Below are 10469 nucleotides of genomic sequence, written 5' to 3' on the forward strand. Positions count from 1 at the left end.
TAGGTTTTATTAATTTTCTTGTTTGTAAAAAGTAGTATTATTTTGATTTTATGTTATTGTAGTTGTAGTTTTGCTTATGCACATATAGCTATTACATACAAGTGTGTTGCTTTTATGGGCAAGTCAGTAAAAAAGATTTTCGGTTTCAACAAGAGGAAAAAGGTTAAATAAAAAAATTCTTTACAGAGGGAAAAAAAACACACAGAGTGAACAATATTGATGTCCAACCCTCTTCCTGTTAGTCATATGTAAACACACCTCGGTATCTAGGACAATGATGTCAGATACGGTAAGAGACACACAGCAAGCGAGGACATGTTCTAATAAATATCATTACATTCAAGCTGGCTGAAAATATGCCAGCCTGCGAGACGCACCGTGCGACTGCAGCCAAGATTAATGAGCTGAGAAATCAGACCCAAACACAAGGGCTATTTTCTTCCACATCCAGTCCACTCCAATGTTCCAATGCCCTCTCAGTGTAAGCCACATGGGAGGTTGCTCCAACACGCATGACGGGAAAGATTTCTGCACGGCTGTGAGGCTTGGTTCATCTGTCAGAGGGTCCACCCAGATTTTACAGTGCGGGAGAAGACGATAGGGGCCTGTGGAATATGACAGTAGGTAGAGTAACATCAGGGTAAATAGAGGTATTTAAAACTGTGGCAGACACACAGCTCAGGTGATCAAGAGGATCCAAAGTGTACTTGGAGGTTTTATTTTGTAACCAGAAGTCTCTCTGGTTAGGAATGACAGGAGGTTATCAGCTTTTTTGCTCATTGCTATGGTTCTATGGTCCCTTTTCATTGTTAAAACTGTTTTTTTAAAGACAAAAAAAACAACTTTTGTCATATTTTTCTTTAGTGCCAGCTGCTAAAATAAAAGTTTTGTTTTTTTCAAATAATAAAAAAAAATATTATTTAGTGATTTAGTTAGATGTCACACGACTTTACACCAGGTTTTGTATGTTTATTATTATGTATATTAATTTTGTTTTGTTCTTTGTTTTACACAAGTAGTGTATTACTCCAGTTTTATGTGTTCTCAATGAATTGCTTCGTAAAATAAATTACTGGTAAGTATTATGTAAGTAATTTAAGTCTGTAATTTAATTTGCCTGAATGATGATTGAATGAACCACAAATTAAGTATTTTATTTGTTATGACGCAGCTTTTGTTTAATAATGTTAACTATATTTTTCTGTTGAAATATGTTTTTCTAAGGACACGTAATAATTTTTTTTTTTTAAACTCTTATATCTCTTATATCTTAGTACATTTTTAATATTAAAAATGTACTAAGATATAAGAGATATAAGAGTTTTTTTTCTATTATTTGATTATCCTTTCAATTTTAATAATAAAGTCCACACATGTACTGTATGAAAAGCTAAAGTTAAAGCTAAAAATAAAACATGTACTATATTACATCAAGTTTTATAAAATGTGTATTTTATTTAGGGGTGTAAACAGTGTATTTTAAATAGAGCCAGAAATGTTAGAAATAGTGTGTGATTTCTTCTGATTGAATTTTACATATGATGCTAATAACAATATAATCAAACAATGTTCAAATTCCCCAAAAATACTACTTAATGCAAACAGAAAAGCTTATCAATACTTCCTTGAGTAAATTCTTTGACTGCTCCGGGAACAATAGGCGAGGGAACTTTTTCATTATACGAGGGCCGTGTAATCTCTGGACCCTTTGTTTTCCTTCGGCCTCTCAAATGTTCCTCGCCACCTCCAGAGCTGGCTAATGGATGCAGATGGAGGAAGTGTTTGACATTATGGACACGGCAGTGCTTGTTTTAGAGGAGCTGGTCATGTGGTCTGCCCTATAGCAGGCCACACAGTACCCCCTTAATGTGACCCAGACCCCCCAGCCAACTCCAGGGGGTTTCAGGAACTGTCCGCTCAGGGGGGAACTGAGTGTCAGTTTAGCCCCACCAGTGAACACAAGTCAACATGCCTTAATCCCCCCATCACCTAAAGTTACACTTTTGGTCTGCAATTAGCCGGCCGACCTAATCTCCCCCACGCCCTCCTGAGCTCGCTCTTTCCTATAGCCCCGACATGGAGCTCCGAGCCGGGGCTGTGGCCAGAGTGCAGAGCCCTGTGCTGGGACCCAGAGGTGCTGCCGGTATTTCCGTGGCACAGTGCCGGCCCGGCCACATGGTCCCTCATCTTTCACTGTCACCGTGCTGGAGAGGAAGAGATCAAAACAAACATGTGGTGGCAGGGAGAGCCTGACATGATGAATCGCTGTAATCAGTACCAAACAGCCCAGCGCTCGCTCCGATTGGTGGAGGCTGCTTTTGACAGATTCTCCTAGTGACTGAGTGACAAGACACACAGAGCGAGATCTGTGACCTGAAGCACAGCCCACGACCTGAGATGTGGCTGATCCAAGCAAAACCACCACCGAGGGGAAGTCTGCAGATCATTACACACCGAGATACACTGAATGTAAACACTGCCTATGGTGGGGAAATATTTCCAACATGGAAGCCGGGTGTTTGGTGGGCGCCGTGTCCATTATCAACTGGCCCGGAGCCATGCCAACAGGAATGATGGGGGGTGTAAATTCCAGCCCTTGGTATCAGCTCCATTCTGCACATTGTTTACCTCCTGTGTGACTTCCTGCTTCTTCATCTTGGAAGAGGAGCACAGGAAGGCCCGATAGTCCCACTCAACCCAAATCTCTTGTACGCCCAAACAAAAAGCCACATTGTAGCTCATTTTCCTGTCTCCTCCGCTGCACATTTCCAGCCGGGGGGGTGTGGTACTGGCATTCCTCAAGGTCAAATCTCTGCACGCCTCTGATCCCCTAATTTCACTGTTTAGGGTTGGTGTGGGGGTTTCTCTAATGGACATGTTATCCACTTCCTGCTGCTGGTAAGAGGCGATCCTGATCCCGCTGTCACAGAACGAATCGCCGCGTTAAAACCGCACTAAACACCTTAAGCGTTTCAAATTGGGGGCGTACTGGAGGACTCATCATCTTACCGACCCTTGAGGTTGGAGTTTTTTTCTTCAGATGGGCCAAGGGGGACGCTGCAAAAATGAAGAGGAGGAAGAGTGGAAGAAACGGGATCAGCCCCTGAAAGGTGCATTTACTGACCGGAGTGACTTGAAAGGAAATATTCACTCAGTTGAGTTTGGGGAAGAAAAGAAGCAGGCTCTGGCCACCCCGCTGATTTACACATTACCTCCACTAACAGTTATTAATTTCAGCTGGAGAGGGAAAGTAGTTAATGGGATATGCACACATGCACTTAAACACACGCTCACACACATGCACAGTGGGCCTGTCTGTAATGGCCTCTGACTAGAGGTCTGTGGTTCAAGTTCACGAAAAGCAGAGGCTGGTGAAGAGCGAACAAGCCAGGGTGGCTGCAAGAGGGACAGATGGAGCGAGGGTTGCAGGGACGGAGGGATGGAAGAAGTTTGGGGGGGTTGAGGGGCATGAGGTGGTGGGGAGGGGGTCTCGGCCTCAAGCCCCCTTCTGCCAGAAACAACAAGCAGGCCTTCTCATATTCAAATAAATACCGAGCCAGTGGGGAGCATGGAGGGGCGGCAGATAAGGAGGAGGCAAGGGGGCGAGAGCCGGGACTAGAGGGACTGGAGGATGGCTTCTCTGCTTCTCTGCTACACTGAAGCCTCTTTAGGCTCACGGGCCGGGGCCGAGAAGAGCAAAGCAGGCAGTGACAGATTTATAATGAGCGTAGACTCTGCCCTTGTATTTAATACCGGGCTTAAGATGTATTAGAGAGACAAAGGCCGCGGATCCTGCCCGGGGAGAAGAAAGGCCTTAATTAATTTGTGGAGATCACGGAGGCCCCGAGCCCACATCATCGGTTCTTTGTGGCAGGAATGCCAGCTATTTACCGGCGCTCCAATAGGGCTGCGGGGAGAGGCGAGGTGATGACGACTGGGGCCGCCGAGCAACAGATAGGGAAAGGATACTTTTCAAAAGCTAAAAGCTTCCCAGTTTTAAAACAAAGACGGGAGGGAAAGAGAAGAAGTGATTTTGAAAAGGGATCTGACTCAGAGCAATCCCCCACCACCACCACCACCCTTCCTATGTCCTACACAGACATTCCAAACTGTTTTGCTCTCTCTCAGTTTCTCCACGAGAAATTCAACTTGATTAATACTGATAACAACTCAGAAAGGAATATTCAGAATACTCAGTGTTACCACACATACTGTAAATACACAGAAATGTGCATACACTGCCATTTTCCTGTCCTGATGAAATAAAGAAATACACTTTTATTTCCCTACTATATCTTACAGTAATCTCCTGGTAGTCGGATGATAACTTAATGATAACAAGAGTGTTGCTTCAGGTGTGGAGTGGCTGAGGGGAGCAGAATGGAGGCCGGCCTGCATCGGCCTGCATCGGCCAGGCTGCACAGAGGCTGTTGAAGGGCACAGTTGGCAGCTGTCAGGCCTATATTCGCTAACTCTGAGAAGACATGTGGAGAGAGGACCTTCCTTCCCAAAATAAACAAATAGCGGTGGCATACATCTTCCCAGACAACTGCACAGAGGGAGGGAGAAAGTGATGCTTTTCTTTCTTAGTTTCTTTTTAGTTCTGCATGGCGGTTTGGACAAATAGAGCAGGTAGTGGAGCGTCGAACCTCAGAATCAATAAAGACTAGGCCGAAAAATAGGCTGCGAGCAAAATACATATATTACACAATGTGGGCTATAATGAATAAACCACTGAAAGAAACAAAAAATCATACGAGGAACATTTTCTGGAATTTGTTAAGACGTCAATTTAAAACACGATATGCCATTATGGTGTAGTAATGTTCTTTCTAAAACATGCCTGTGCTTCCTGTGAGATGAACAATATTAAAAGGTGACGTCTACAGCCTGTTTTCCCATGTTTTAACAATGTGTGTGGGAATATATGTTGGAATTTGCCTGCGACAGACACCAGGGAATCATGATTTTCACCTTCGGTCAGCCATTGTGTTCATTTCCATTGTGTTGTTTTATGCACATGTCCATTTTTATGATGACCCCTAAAATACAAAAGAGAGCAGGGCTGAACAGGAAAACCACATTTATATGCCAACAAGGAAATGTGTTTTTGGGCTCATTTTTTCTTTTTTTGCAGAAATAGAGAAATTTCCTGTAATATCTACAATAAGTAAATATGTCTGTTGGAGTCAAATAAATCTCCTAATTATAAAACATAATTACCACCACAGCCTAGCTATATAGATCTGATTTACTTTTAAAATTATATACAAACACTAAACTAGATCTTAAAGTGATTTTATGATATTTTAATGCCTTATTATATTATTCCTATAAAATACCTTTAAGTGTGTGTAGCTTTGCTGTGATATTTGTATTATGACTGTATCTATTGAAAGTGACTATAGGATTACTGTCGCCTTTACGCATGACTGGCAGGCTACTGAAGGACGACGTGGATCTGCAAACATCTGTAACACAATGTGTGCACAAACTCCCATCGATCCCCGCGGCAAACGTGCACGCGCGCGCACAACGAAACTCAGTTTGTCATCATCTCTTACATCCGCGTGCATATTTGCACATAAGATCTATCTTGTACACCATTAGAGCGTTTTTTTATTTGTATTTATTCATGATGGCAAACAACGCCACGGGAAATCTAACCACTCACCGACAGATGATAGAAATTAAATTACAAATAAGGAAAAACAAATACTGATGGACATCGGACAAATATTCATCACTGTGGTCAACTGTTTGGACGTTTGTACTGAAAAATTCGAATTAGTATTCGCGCTGATGTGGATATTTCATGTCGGGAAAGGACTTGGACTTTTTGTTTTTTTTCTAACCGGAGGAGTGAATGAAGGCATTCACAAATGTAGCCAACCGATAAAATCAGAACACTGCTGGTGCTTAAAGACAGCAGACTGCTTGCACCTGCACAAGAGGAGAAGAAAAAAAATAAAATGCATATTTTAATAATGTATATTTTTGCATTTGCATCTAGTTGACATTCTATATCCTTATCTAGAAAGCAATGATTAAATTATAATGACATTAAAGATAGATCCTATAGTGATATAACAGTCCTAACAGGCTTTTTAGATAATACTAATAATAGCTATTATTCTGTTTTACTATTTTAGAAATAGTATGAGGATTTTTCATTTAAATAATGTAAACATAAATAAATAAATAATAAATAATTTTCTTTAAAAAAAATCCCGATAAGCTTACTCAATTCCTCATTTCCGTTTATTCATGAGGTGTAAATTCAATATGAATTGATAACTTGTGCTATTTAAGGACAGTTTTTTTCACTTAAATGTTCTTCTGATTATAGAATAGATTTTTATTTATACATGTTTGTCCTCTACAATGACCACCGGCCGGAGGTCCTGTAGATATCTGAGGCACCTTTATTTATGAACACTTCCTCCAGCATACCTGCGTCTCTCTGTGCGTTCCCTAAAGCCCCGCGGAGAGAGCTGGGACACCCCGGGCCAAGCCGAGCCGAGCCGGGCCGTGCCCTCTGCTGTCAGCGTCAACTGCTCACTTCCTCTCCCTCTTCTTCAGGGATTTAGACTAATATTTAGATAGGATGAGGTTTTTATATGTGGAGTGCGCCGCCTCGGTCCCTATACTGCTCCAGTCACGCAACATGAATGTGAAAATGATTGTTTTTATGATGGGTCTAATAACCCGTGATTTATGAACCGTTAAATGATGTGAGCATGTAATTAATAATTTTATCAGCCTGATTGTTGCACAGACGGGCTCGTTAAATTAAAGACTGCAGAAATAAATATCTCTGGCAGGAAAACATCAAAGCAGATTAGATGCAGTTTTATTGTGCGTCTGAGGGAAGGAGGGAGGGAGCAGAAAGAGAGGGAGAAGAAGAAGAAGAGGAAGAAGAAGAAGAAGAAGAGAGAGAGAGCGCCCACAGCTTCTTGCAGATATACCGATGACCTAATCACATCTCTGTTTAATAATAACTCAGGAATAGCAGCCTCCGAGTCTTGACGTTTACGAGATCTGTGCCATTTAATGAGGCATGGGCGGGAGATTTTTTGGTTTGGTGATTTGTCATCATGTTACCACAACAGGACACACAGGAGCACACAGGCCTGTACTGTCCTGCACCACATGAGGAACACAAGCCTCCGATGGATTCACATGTAAGAGACCAAACCAACAGCATGGGGGGAGATCTGTGCTGTGTGTCTCTGAATGATAAAAACCTGTCAAACCAATGTTATTACACACAACTGCAATGAGAACACTTTGTTTTGGTTATAATTTTGATATCAAAACAAATGTGATTATGCGCTCATTCAAGTGCGTAAAAGCGCGCGCCAAACAGCACCGAGGGCCCACGGGTTGGCCTTGTGTTGGCCCGGTGGTCATCCTTATGCAGCCTGTCAGTTATCTTCATCATATACTGTCTCACAGTGCCGTCCGGAGACAAGAGCACTGGTCCAAGGAAGGACAAGGCTATAAAGGAATAGAAGGCAGAGAAATAACGCGTGAAAAGGGTGGATACTATTTCCCTGCAGCGTAAAAATAGTGTAAAAACTTCCAACATTTTAACTCCTAAAAATAGGGCTGTCAACCGATTAAAATATTTAATGCGATTAATCCCATGTTTGTCCGTAGTTAATCGCGATCAATCGCAAATTAATCACACATTTTTTATCTGTTCAAAATGTATCTTAAAGGGAGATTTGTCAAGTATTTAATACTTTTATTAACATGGAGTGGGCAAATATGCTTGCTTTATGAAAATGTATGTATATATTTATTATTTGAAATCAATTAACAACACAAAACAATGACAAATATTGTCCAGAAACCCTCACAGGTACTGCATTTAGCATACAAAATATGCTCAAATCATAACATGTCAAACTGCAGCCCAACAGGCAACAACAGCTGTCAGTGTGTCAGTGTGCTGACTTGACTATGACTTGCTCCAAACTGCATGTGATTATCATAAAGTGGGCATGTCTGTAAAGGGGAGACTCGTGGGTACCCATAGAACCCATTTCCATTCACATATCTTGAGGTCAGAGGTCAAGGGACCCCTTTAGAAAATGGCCATGCCAGTTTTTCCTCGCCAGAATTTAGCGCAAGTTTGGAGCGTTATTTATCCTCCTTCGCGACAAGCTAGTATGACATGGTTGGTGCCAAATTAATTCATTAGGTTTTGTAGTTTCATATGATACCAGTATCGTCACTCTAGCTTTAAAACTAAACAAACGACTTTGCGTTAACGGGTTATTATCCCTTTAACTTTGACAGCTCTAATTAAAACCTGTCAAATTCACGGTTTCACTTTAGATATTAAGGCGGAAATCATGCCTGCATCTCCGGAAGCTGCAGTGTGGGCTTTGTCTCCATGACCTCATTTATTTTGCAGAAGCATTAATTAACTATAATAACATGTCGCAATATACTCTACATAAGCACAGCCACTACGCGTAAAGCAGGTTACATGTGAGCTTCAAGCGTTGCCTTTTTTTATTAACAGTGTTCTTCTGGAAATTCATACCAAAATGTTAAATTGAATCAACTTTCAGCAGCAGCATGATCAACCATTCCCTGAACACTAGGCTGTTTCCCTCTATATGGACTAGGTTACACGAAGGCCTATACAATTTTTTTTTATTATTTAAATAAAGTAATGAAGTGTCTCTACACTGTGAATAATAATTTTATAAAAACAAGCAAACATAGAGTGATGTGATTTTTTTGTTGATAAAAGAGCTGCAGAGATGTGACTGTACAGTTTGTATCCATCAGTGAGAGAACAGAAGCGGTGGAGCCGGTGTTCAGGCCTGGATCCTGTAATCAGTGAGAGCTGCTGCTGCTGCTGCTCACACACTGAAGGATCCTTTGCTCACTTTGTAGTTGTTGCCACGTGCTAAACTCTCAGTCTGCGGCACGCGAAGTCCTACAGAGCAAAGAGATGTCAAATAAAGTCAAAGTTGTGCGTTAAAAACAGAAATAATAACCCCTTTATTTCACCTGTTATAAGTGCTTGAATACTAAAACAAAAAATCAAAAACTAAACTATTCATATATGCGGCGTTAAAATGGGCTCAATAGTAAGTTTACTTGTGCCTCCCGTGGATAGTAACATAGTATAGTAACAGGCTATTGTTTCTTTGCGTGAATCATCACTTACTCATTCTTTACTGTGAAAGCAGCTGCATTCTTATTCCTATGAAGCCTAAAAGTGTATTTTACACAGTGAATCATATTATTCTTATTTATTGTGAGCTTTTCATTTGCTCTGGCACTTTCTCTACTTCCACAGCACTTTTCTTAATTTTGTTAAGACATTTTTCGTGGGGGGGTGGCGGGAATATCTCAATGTTAATTTTTGTCCATGTAATATTTCTCCTAAAAGTCTGTGTGTTGGTGAGGTGCAGCGTTGAATGCCTCCGCTGTGATGTGAATGTGCTCCTGGCCGCTGCTGAGGCCTGCGAGCGAATTCCAACACAGTCTCTTCCCATTTTGATCTGCTCCTGTATTTTGTCTGTTATCACCTGAGTATTTACAAAGGAGGCTTCCGACTTGGCAATGATGAAGTGAGCCGGTATCGATGGCATCATATCTGATAAAAGAAAAAGAACTGGGCGGCGGTTTACACTGGCTTTGACAGCGCCATGCCTGATTTATTTTATAGAGTAATTAATGCGCAGAGGACACATTCACATCCATCTATCTATCTATCTATCTATCTATCTATCTATCTATCTATCTATCTATCTATCTATCTATATGTATCTATATATATATATGTATCTATGTATCTATCTATCTATCTATCTATCTATCTATCTATCTATCTATATATATATATATATATATATATATATATATGTATCTATGTATCTATCTATCTATCTATCTATCTATATGTATCTATGTATCTATCTATCTCTCTATCTGAATATTTTCCCTAAACAACATATTGCAGTATAGTTTATTTATGCTCACTACCTCCTGTGGAGAAACATCCAAAACAAATAGCCAGGGTTAATCCTCTAACTGCTTTATCTCATTAGAACCCCGCTGCTGCTTAATTCAATGACTCCAGTGTAAATTAGACTATCCGGTCACTATAGCAGCAGCTCCAACCAAACACACCTTTAGGTCGCTGCTCACATTAAAGCTGAACCTCGATAAGCTGAGAACCGATAAGGCGATAGTGGAGGCGCAAGACGGAGAGGTCAAGTCCAACTCCGGCCTCGAGTGCCACGTGTGTTGATTCTCTGTGTTTACTGACTGCACTGGAGGCGCTTTGCTCTGTAACATGTCTGCGTCTTTCTCTGTGCTGCAAGGTATGACCTATAAGAGGTATGAGGCTGCGTAAATCTCAGATAATTGCGTAAAAATAAGCATACGGTTAGATGATTGGTGTAAGTGAGAAAAACATCTCCTAAAGTGGAAACCTG

The 10469-nt window shown here is 41.1% G+C and overlaps 1 long non-coding RNA gene across 2 annotated transcripts in view; it reads right to left on the bottom strand.

The window, feature by feature from the left end:
- LOC119493469 overlaps positions 1–10469 on the bottom strand; it is a 29379-nt gene that overhangs the window by 5381 nt on the left and 13529 nt on the right. The gene's annotated exons all lie outside the window — the stretch shown is intronic.

This window comes from Sebastes umbrosus, chromosome 8, assembly GCF_015220745.1.
Source record: "Sebastes umbrosus isolate fSebUmb1 chromosome 8, fSebUmb1.pri, whole genome shotgun sequence".
Taxonomy (NCBI): domain Eukaryota; kingdom Metazoa; phylum Chordata; class Actinopteri; order Perciformes; family Sebastidae; genus Sebastes; species Sebastes umbrosus.